At 43.0% G+C, this 10525-nt stretch overlaps 2 pseudogenes; both read left to right on the forward strand.

Annotated features, from left to right (window-relative positions):
- Positions 1-989: 989 nt before the first annotated feature.
- On the forward strand, positions 990-1917 carry LOC147418049 (cell number regulator 6 pseudogene; annotated as a pseudogene).
- A 304-nt stretch (positions 1918-2221) lies between these two features.
- LOC147418050 (uncharacterized) lies at positions 2222-7146 on the forward strand (annotated as a pseudogene).
- Positions 7147-10525: the final 3379 nt, after the last annotated feature.

A 10525-nucleotide genomic window follows, 5' to 3' on the forward strand; every position in this document is an offset into this window, starting at 1 on the left:
TCTCAAATTAGAGGGGTATTTTGGTAATTTTCGTCAAGGTTGATGGAATTGCCGCTGGCCGGAACTGGGCCGGTCGTGCCGCATGCTGACGGCTGGTGGTGTTCGATGATGCAGCAGCAGCCAGTGCAAAGAGGTCAATACAGTCGGTGGAGATTCCATCCTTCTTTGAACGGTCGGCGTGCAGGAATGTCCGCAATCTCTCTCTTCTCTCTCTCTCTCTCTCTCTCTCTCTCTCTCTCTCTCTCTCTCTCTCTCTCTCTCTCTCTCTCTCTCTCTCTCTCTCTCTCTCTCTCTCTCTCTCTCTCTCTCTATCACTCTACCACTCAAGAAGCACGCGCAGAGAAGTGAGAACTTGACCATCTCAGATCAAGGGTGCATACAGTGTGGAGAAGTCATTTCCAGTTACGATGATGGGCACGCGTGGGAGCTCCTCCTGAATGCACACACCAGGCAACTCTCTCTCTCTCTCTCTATCTTAAGAAGCACGCGCAAAGAAGTGAGAACTCTCTCTCTCTCTCTCTCTCTCTCTCTCTCTCTCTCTCTCTCTCTCTCTCTCTCTCTCTCTCTCTCTCTCTCTCTCTCTCTCTCTCTCTCTCTCTCTCTCTCTCTCTCTCTCTCTCTCTCTCTCTCTCTCTCTCTCTCTCTCTCTCTCTCTCTCTCAAGGAGAGAGAGCCTGAATCCTTCCAGGCCAGACATGTAGCATCATTGACCTCACCCATGTCAGCTGAAAATCTCCCCTTCGTCTTCCCCGCCGTCTTCACCATCGGCCCAAAGCCTACAATCTAGACGACCTCATCAAGTACGCCTGCCTCATCGCCCCCCATAAACAAAACGCAGCCATGTCAATGACCTTGTCAAGAGCATCATCGAAGGCAAAATGTCCTCGCCGCCGCCATGACCATGGAGGACATCTTCAAAGGCACCAAACAATTCAAGGTCGCCGTCTTCCAGAAAGTGCAGCTCGAGCTCGATGAGCTCAACCTCGTGATATGCAATGCCAATTTCAAGCAGCTCGTCAATGTCCCTGGCCACGAGTACTTGTCCTTCCTCGGCCAAACGACGTAGCCACTAGCGCCAAGATCGCCCTCGCTGACGCCAAGTATAAGGGCGATGTCGGCACCAAGGAGTGGCAGGGTCTCACGCAACGTCAAAACGCCACGGAAAGCAAGGTATGTCGCTCCAGTACGAAGCAAGGTATGTCGCTCCAACACGCTCAGATTGCAAAACAGAAGGAGCTTCTTGCTCAAGCAAAGACCAAGATCTTTGACAACACTAGGAAGGCTGAGATGACTCAAGCAGCTGCAGAGCTAGCCAAGAAATCTGCATTGTGGTCACAAGAAGTAGAGCTTGCCAAAATACAAAGCAAAAATGTGGCCGTCATACGAGAAGCCGAGCTGAATATACAGGCATCTTCCGTGGTTGTGCTAACCACTTTGATTCTTGTTAGTAATTAGGCTTGATTTTCCCATGTGTCTTGTTTGGAAGGAATATCAAAATACTGACATACCTTGGACAACACCCTGCAGATGCCATGCCATATTTGTGGAGGGTGGATTGGCACTTGCCGCTACCACTGTAGCCTTTTGTGCAGTTAATCCTCCTGTGGCCTTTTCTATTGGGGAAGGACAAGTCTTTACGTGGTGGATGTGTGGCATATACAGAGGACTGTTCCGGCAAGCCTTGCAAAAGAAATACCATCTACAGAATTCTCCTTGTGATCTTTGCTTAGTCCACTGTTGTATGCATTATGCCAAGAGCATCGAGAGATGCAGGGTAGGCTATCTGATGATATTGTTATGCCTATGACAATCATAAATCCACCTCCTTCGTAGGAAATGCATATTCCTGAAGGCCCGAAGACTCTTTCAGCCTAATGGTAATGATGAGAGTGTAAGTGTTGAAGTACAAGCTCCATGATCTATTCTTTGTCTTCACCAACTATTTTGTAAGAAAAGTTGCCAAGCAATAGTAGGTGTAATTGCAAATGTTAAACCTCTCTTGCCTTGGGAGTCTTGGCTATGTGGTTCCATTGTGTTCTTGAGAGGCTCCAAACACACGAACCTATACTAATGTGCAGAAGTGTTGGATTCTTTGGGGACAGAGAGAGAGAGAGAGAGAGAGAGAGAGAGAGAGAGAGAGAGAGAGAGAGAGAGAGAGAGAGAGAGAGAGAGAGAGAGAGATGGAAGGCTCAGGCTATGGAGGCTTTACCCGTCTTGTGATGATGGTGGTGGTAATGCTGGTCACCGATGGGTCTTGGATGGCACTGGCTACTGAGGCTGCTTGCCGTGGCACTCAGGCACTCTACAACCAATGTAGCAAGTACGTGCTAGGCGATAACCAATGTAGCGAGTATGTGCTAGGATCCAACCCCCCACCCCTACGGCTAACAATGGATGTTGCAACCTCCTCAAATCATCCAACGCTTTGGGCCTTTTGCAGTTCTATCCTTGACAGCTTCAAAAACGTCATCAACCAGTAGGGTATTCCATCCGCATTCCATCATCAAATCTGTCTACAAGATTTCAGATTCCTTATGCGTTCAAGTTAAGGTGTAGTAGTTATTAAGGCCCACATGTTCGCCCTTAATACCAATAAGCCCATCTCGGCCAATATAATATGTCGTTTATCTGTTTAACTCAAAAATAGAATGATATGCTATGAAGCTTCCAACTTGTATGGCATGCATCATCACAAAAACCTTTTCATTATGATGAGAATGCCATTTTGTGAATAGTATACATAACCTCTTTACCACACAAAGAGAGAGAGAGAGAGAGAGAGAGAGAGAGAGAGAGAGAGAGAGATCATTAAGAAAAAGATGATGGAGGATTGTATCACTGTCTCTAATGTAAAGTTTAGGGAGTGATGTTTGCAGTTTATGGCACAATTATGACATAATTGATACCAAGATGACATGATGTAATTCAATGTATAATTTTCATATATATATATATATATATATATATATATATAAAGAGAGAGAGAGAGAGAGAGAGAGAGAGAGAGAGAGAGAGAGAGAGAGAGAAGGGAGCATTTTGAGCAATGCAAAACACACCTTCAATCATTACAAAAGAAGCTGCCATAAGGTTTCCTCTTCGACAAGGGCATACAATATGTCTGGTGACACTTTTTAACAAAAGGTGGTATGAAATGTGTTGTTTGGTTTTTAGTGCCTAATTGGTTTCTCTCAAATTTGAACCAAGTGAACAACGTGCAAAGATATGTGCAAGAACTAACACTTCCACATGGTCTAAGATCTCATGTGAATATGGTTATGATTGTATTGGAAAGAGCACATTGGCATCTAGCTTAAGAGGCTAATGTATTTCTCCTTCTAAATCATAAGAGATACTCTAAGATGAGAATTTCAACCTTGTAACTTCTTTCTTACCTCATCTTCCTTCACCCTCATTATTCCTAAGTTTGATCATGACTTCCTACGTATTATTTTTCTATTTTGCTCGGTTTTTGGGATCGCTCGTGATAACTCACTCAGGTTTTGGGATTCCTCATTCTGTTATTTGAAAAAATTAAGATATGACCGGTTCATTTTGCTATTCTATGTTCAATATCTGAACTATTGCAATGTTGATATGCTCTTTTTTATTGTATATATTCGCTCGCTTTCCTGTTCACTAGGAAGTATTTGCTCGGGGTTAGGGATTCCTCCCTAATGGCATAGTCAAACTCCAATTTTGAGCATGGTGCCATATAGAGTGGTTGGTGCCATATCTGGAATTTTGCACATGTGAGTGTTGCCTTAACCAGTAGGTTCTTTTGATGCTATGTGCACTTCCAAATGATGGTTTCTTGCAAGATATGGTCAATTTTGTCCTACCAGACCTAGTCAAAGACGCACACACTTACCTAACCCGCAAATTTCAAATCATATGACAACAAAAACACTGCAAGCATCTCAAGCATAGTCTTGTAAAAGTGTACGACCATTTTTAGAATTGACCCAAGATGCTTCAGCATCTCAAATTAGCTTCAAAAGCACTCCTAATGCCTAGGATTTGACCTCAGCACGTAGACACTAAAAAGAGAAGCTTAACCACTAGGCTATTCGCCTTGGCTGCCCTTAGGGGATCCCTTAAGCACTAAAAAGAAAGAAATCCCCCCCCCCCCAAAACTAATTAATCGTTTCTGAAAAAGTCGTTTTGGCTACCTACTCAACTTCTATCATCTAGCATCTATGTTTGTTATTTGCACCCCTGAGTAATGGAAAACGTTATATTTATATAAGCTTTACAAGTGAAAGAACTTTTGTGAGGAATGGTATGTTGAGAGAGAGCTGCCAAATGAGCTTTATTTCCATTTTTTCGTACCTTGACATGTTTCACATGAAAGCTCGCTCCAAAAGCTCACCCCATACCCTCACATCCCCACTCCCCCTTTTTTGAGGGTATCTATATTTTAACATGTGATGCATTCAACCATTATAGCCTATGATAGTGGTAGTGCAACAGCCTCTAAGTACACCAGGTGCATTAGACCGTGTGCTTACTAATTTTAGTGTCGGCCACGATTCAGTCACAACCAATTGATTGTTAAAATGCATAAAAGCTCTCTCCAAAAGCTCACCCCATACCCTCACATCCCCACTCCCCCTTTTTTTAGGGTATCTATATTTTAACATGTGATGCATTCAACCATTATAGCCTATGATAGTGGTAGTGCAACAGCCTCTAAGTGCACCGGGCGCATTAGACCCTGTGCTTACTAATTTTAGTGTTGGCCACGATTCAATCACACCCAATTGATTGTTAAAATGCATGATTGAGTAACCATTATAGGTTGAGTACTCACTTCAGAAATCATCAACACACACTTAAAGATCGGGCGGCCCAGATCACACATGTTTACATGTTATGCACACCCGAGTAAACATTTTTTCTCGAATTTACACAAAGCAAATCAGACGGCCCAGATCGCACGAGATCCTTGAAATAAACGTGGCCCATTGATCCCCTCCTTTCCATGCCAATGTGAGATAGTGAGGAGGATAGCCTTGCAGCCTGAACCATTGCCTTGTGCTTCTCTACAATGCTCAAACCCCGGTCCCCTATCTGCGGGTGCCATGCTCTCCAAAATGCCACGTCACAAGGAGAGGAATCTTTTTACTTATTGGTGTTGTTTTGAAGTGTTGAAATTTTATGAAAGCTTGCCAAATGTTCCCGCTTTACTACCTCCCGCCAAAGAGAGGGGTTTTAAAGGGGGCGTGCCAAAACACCTGACGTTGCTCTGAGTCTGATGAATTGATCTCCTTCTTCTTCTTCTTCTTCTTCTTCTTCTGCTCTCTCTCTCTCTCTCTCTCTCTCTCTCTCAGTCAGATGGAGGAGGGCTGCTCTTGCTCTTGTTCAAACTATGGATATGCCTTGACTTCCAAAGCTTCTTCCGAGAAGGTGTTTGCCATTCGCAGGCAGGGCTCTAAGGAAGTGGAGGAGCTCTGCCTCTCCATTGACCAGGCTAACGTCCTCGCTTGCCAAAAGCAGGCCGGAGAGTTGTTTAAGTGCGCAGGTGAGCATGACCGCGCCGCCCTCCGCCACATCTTTGACACCTGCTCAGAATGCTCTTTTGACGAACTCTATGCCGCACTCAAGGCCTTCAGAATCTCCCCTGCCTCTTCTTCATCCGCCTCCTCAAACACTTTGTCTGTCTATGAGATCGTACAAGTGGCTGTCGACGCTGCGGTCGTGCGGCCCGATCCAATGCACTTCGATGCCCATCTGGGAGTGGACGGCATTGTCACAGAGTGAATAGCCAAGGAGAAGAGTGCATCAGATGAAAGTCTACAGAGTGGTGTGCGACCAGGAATGTGAGACTCTGGGCAATCAACTCTATGGCAGCAAGCAGGCGGCCTATGCCGCGGCGATTGTTATGCAGGCTGCATTGGTGAGGGGAGGTTCTCAGAGTGTGGAGGAGAGGGACGCATTCTTGAGGAGCAACATCGAGCTTTGCTGAATGAAGTAGCCGGCTTGATTCTGTTTCATGTGGAAGAGCTGGTTGTGGCATGCTCGGCCTCCGACTCGGCGGAAGATGGCAATGTGGCTGTTGCAGTGATGATGGAGAGAGCGGCAAGCTTGTTGAGGAACAAAGAGGAGGCCATTTATTTGGTCAAGAGCTTGCCATCGTGGTGCGGGAGGTCCAAGGCTAGACAAGCTGTTCTCAGCTACTACCCAGATACAAGCAAGGAAAAGAACAGAACCATATTCCATGGAGCCTTCAGGGATTCTAAAGAAGCTTTCTCTGTTGCTCTTGCCATGCAAGTGCGAGACATCTTGCATTATGCCACTGATTTGGCTCCCAAAGAGCCAATCCATGCAATGCTGGCTCGCCTTACGGCCACTGCAGAGGAGCCAAGAGAAGAGGCCTTTGCGTCTTTGAAGGCATGGCTTATGGAGGAGAGGGTGCACTTGACGAGCGACACTAGGAGTTTTACGGTCCAGAGATTTGCAGTGAAGGACTTCTTTGAGAAGGATGACGACGCCATCTGGTATGAGATTGAAGGGCAGTTAGACGAGTGGGAGAAACAATTCAAGAAGGCCGAGGAGTCAATGAACTCTAGAAGATCATCTCTCTCGCTTGGAGAATGATCAATTTAGACTAGTATATCACTATCTTACAAGATCATGAGCCCCAATGTGTTAAGTCCCTGACAGCCTAGTATATCACTATCTTACAAGATCATGAACCCGAATGTGTTCAAAGTCCTTGAGAGCCTCTGTGTGCATGCGTGTGTGGTGGTTGCGTTTTCCTTCCGCCACTTTTCACAGACGGTTTTGGCTTTTTGGGGACAATCTTTTTTGGTTGGGTCAGATTCTCGGTTTTGTGGACTATTTGGCACCATCTCAACTCCTTGATGTTTCAAAGCATTGTTGTTGACCCAATCCCCTACTTCAAATTTTTGTTGGGTCAAGCGTTGCATTTTTCTTATGATGCTGGGGATATCACTTTTGATGCCTACAAGATTTATTTTAACTGTTTCTAGCCCTTGGAGCCCCATGTTGCTCCACTTTTTGTATCTTTTTTGCTTGGTGGGTTTTCCTTGCTTTGAGGTATCCCACTTGTAATATACATCAACAAGATTTACCCAAAAAACAAATAAAAATGTGTGGGTCCAACGCAATATTTGCATGTTCCATTAGCATGATGCGGATCCCTTTTCGTCATTCAAGATTTCACTTAGGCAATCTTTACATTTTGCCTTGAGTGCATGATCAATCCACAAAGGGGAGTAATCCCAAAGCCTTGCAGAAAGCTTCAAACTTCTCACGATGCAATTCTCTTGTGAACTGATCTGCAAGGTTGTCTTGTTTTGGCACATAAGACAAGTTGATCTCTCTTGTTGAGAGTTTCTCCTTGACATAGTGATAATGCACCTCAATGTGATAGGTTCCTCACAACTGTCAATACGCTCTGACAATCACTGTAGATGATGTTGGCAATGTTTTGGCCAACATCCAAATCAGCCATAAGGTGTATGAGCCATACACACTCAATTGTAGCTGTGTAGATTGCCATGTACTCAACCTCACAATTAGAAGTGGCCACAATAGGTTTCTTCTTGCTCAACCAAGATATGCATGAAATGTTAAGCATGAAACAAAATCCACGTGGACACTTTCATGTCAAAACAACCAACCCAATTTGAATCTAAAAAAGCATGTAAATCTTGCGACAATGATCTCCCCCTTGGGATAAAACAAGTCAAGATGCAAAGTGCCACTCAAGTAGCAACAAATCCTCTTGACAACCTACCAATGCTTAGACCCTCAGCAATGCATAAATCTGGTGATGTATGAGACTACAAACTGAATATTAGGCCTCGTGTTGCATACATAAATAAGGCATCCAGTAGAGGGACGTCGGCAGGATCACCAAAATCATGAAGATTCAATTTGAAACTTGTTTTCATGGGAGAAGCAATAAGTTTGCATTCCTCAAGTTCAAACTTACATAACATGTCTCTATGCAACTTGTTTGACACAAGGCAATACCACCATCACACTGCAAAAACTATATGCTCAAGTAATGATGCAACAGTCCCAAATCTTTCATCTGGAAATTAGTATTCAAGTCAGCCTTAAATTCAAGAATGTGTCTCATTGGGTCTAGTGATTAGCAAATCATCAACATAAAGAACGACAATGAGAAGTACATCATCCTCACGCTTTACATACAAAGTGCTTTATGTTGGATTGTTACGAAAGCCTCGGTTAATTAAATGAGTGTCAGCTTTCTCGTACCAAGAACAAGGAGATTTCTTCAACCCATAAAAAGACTTCTTACATTTGCACACTTTATCTTCTTGCCCTTTAATGACAAAACCGTGAGGTTGTGTTACATAGACTTCCTTAAATATGTCACCGTTCAAGAAAGCATATGATTGGTGTACATCCCATCCCCATCCCATCCGAAAGGAGCTGCCAATGCACATAGAAAATGCATAGAAGTCATACAAAAAGTGTGAGCAAAAGTCTCTTCATAATCTATGCCTTTTTGTTGTGCATAACCTTTTACAACAAGTGTAGCCTTATAGCGATCAATATTACTATCCGGCTTATGTTTCAACTTGTTCGTGCCAATGGCCTTTTTGCCAGGAGGCAAGTCACATAAGGCCATGTGTCATTTTCTTTAAGTGCATCATATTCTGATTGCATGGTAGCCATCCAATTTTTTGAATTTTGTGCTTCATCAAAAGATAAAGGTTCCTATACATCACATAAACTAGAAACAATCAAAGCATAATAATTTGATGCAAAAGATGCATGGCAAGAACTTGAACGAGTACAACTAGATAAAGGTGTATCCAATGTACTATCACAAAAAGTATGCACCAACCATTTTGACATACCTCTAGCCTACTCATTCTCAGCCCTTTCCACATCAAGTACATCATGTACATTTGTATCAGTAATAGACTAATTTGTAGCATTTTTTGAAACCCCCGTAAGTTGTACATTTGCCTCATTGGAATTTACATTCAAGTTTCTACCACTAAAAAGAGACAAAAAACTCTAATAAATGTCATGTGAGCGTCTATTACTGTCTCTAGTACATGACAGCAAGGGTTGAACAAAATCTTCTATAAGCACAACATCTTGTGAAACCAGGATACACTTTGTTTGCAAATGGTACAACCTATAATCTTTGCTTTCAGTACTGTAACCACCAATGCATAAGATAAAAAACAAAACATATGCATGTGATCAATAGAAGGCTTTCTATCATGCCATGCTTCATATGGAGTCATAGAGTGCAAAGCTTTTGTAGGACACCTGTTGAGTACATAAGTAGCACATATGATGGCTTCAAGCCAAAACGAATGTGGCAAAGCCTAACTCTCGACCATACATCATGCATCTCCGTAGGCAACCTCTTTTCCCTTTTAGCAACACCATTTGGTTGAGGTGTATACGGCAGTGTACATTGGTGTTTTATCCCACGACTAGCCAGAAATGCATTAAAATCATGAGACATATACTCCCCCCCTCGATATGAATGGAGGGTGTCCATATTACATTTAGAGATATTTTCATCCACAGCCAAAAAATGCTTGAAGCACGTACACACTTTGGAACTAGCTTTAAGCAAATACACCCATGCATGCCTGGAGTAATCATAAATGAAAGACACAAAGTAAAGATAATTGCCCAAGGATGGATTTTGCATGGATCCACAAACATCACTATGCACAAGTTGCAATCTGCATGTGGCCCTAACTGAACCATCCTTTGGAAACTTTAAACGTTGTATCTTACCCAAAATACAGCCTTCCCAAACGTGCTTCACAGGTGCTTCAAGAGGCGACAAAGAAGCAATCATAGCATATTTGTGCAAACGTGGCAAACTAGCAAAATTTAGATGCCCAAAACGTGTATGCCAAAGTTTTGCATCCGAAACCGCCTTTGAATCCACATCTACATTTGATAGATTCTGGCGACACTTGTCATACAAAGTGAGCTTATATAGTCCATGGCACAAAATGCAATAATTTCATCACCAAAACTGAGATCATAAATTGTACATCTGTCATCCAAAAATTTGACAACAAGACCAAGTCTAGCAAGTGTAGATACATACAGAAGGTTCTTCTTGATCCCAAGTACATGAAGTGCATCAACAAGTGTGAAATAACTACCATTTGCAACAATCAGTACAATCTTTCCAAATCTCCTGGTCGGATAAGAGTCATTGTTAGCACAAGTGACCATATTCCCATGAGGAATAGCCTTGAGAGAGATAAACAAGTCACAATGAGAGGTGATGCGCTCTATAGCACCACTATCAAAGTACCATGCATGTGAATCTACAGCACTTGACATACATGCATCATGGATAGAAGGATCATAAGTGCACTCTTCATTAAATCTATTCTGAATCTACATCAGCATCACAATATTTATTCACAAAAGATTCTATAATTGTTGCACTACAGTAGTGGAACCAACCTCTTTCTTCTTAGCCTCTATTGCCTTCAATTTCAGACACTGCTTGATCAAGTGATCATTAGCTTTATAAT

Source organism: Adiantum capillus-veneris, chromosome 30, assembly GCF_014529385.1.
Source record: "Adiantum capillus-veneris isolate H3 chromosome 30, ASM1452938v2, whole genome shotgun sequence".
NCBI lineage: Eukaryota > Viridiplantae > Streptophyta > Polypodiopsida > Polypodiales > Pteridaceae > Adiantum > Adiantum capillus-veneris.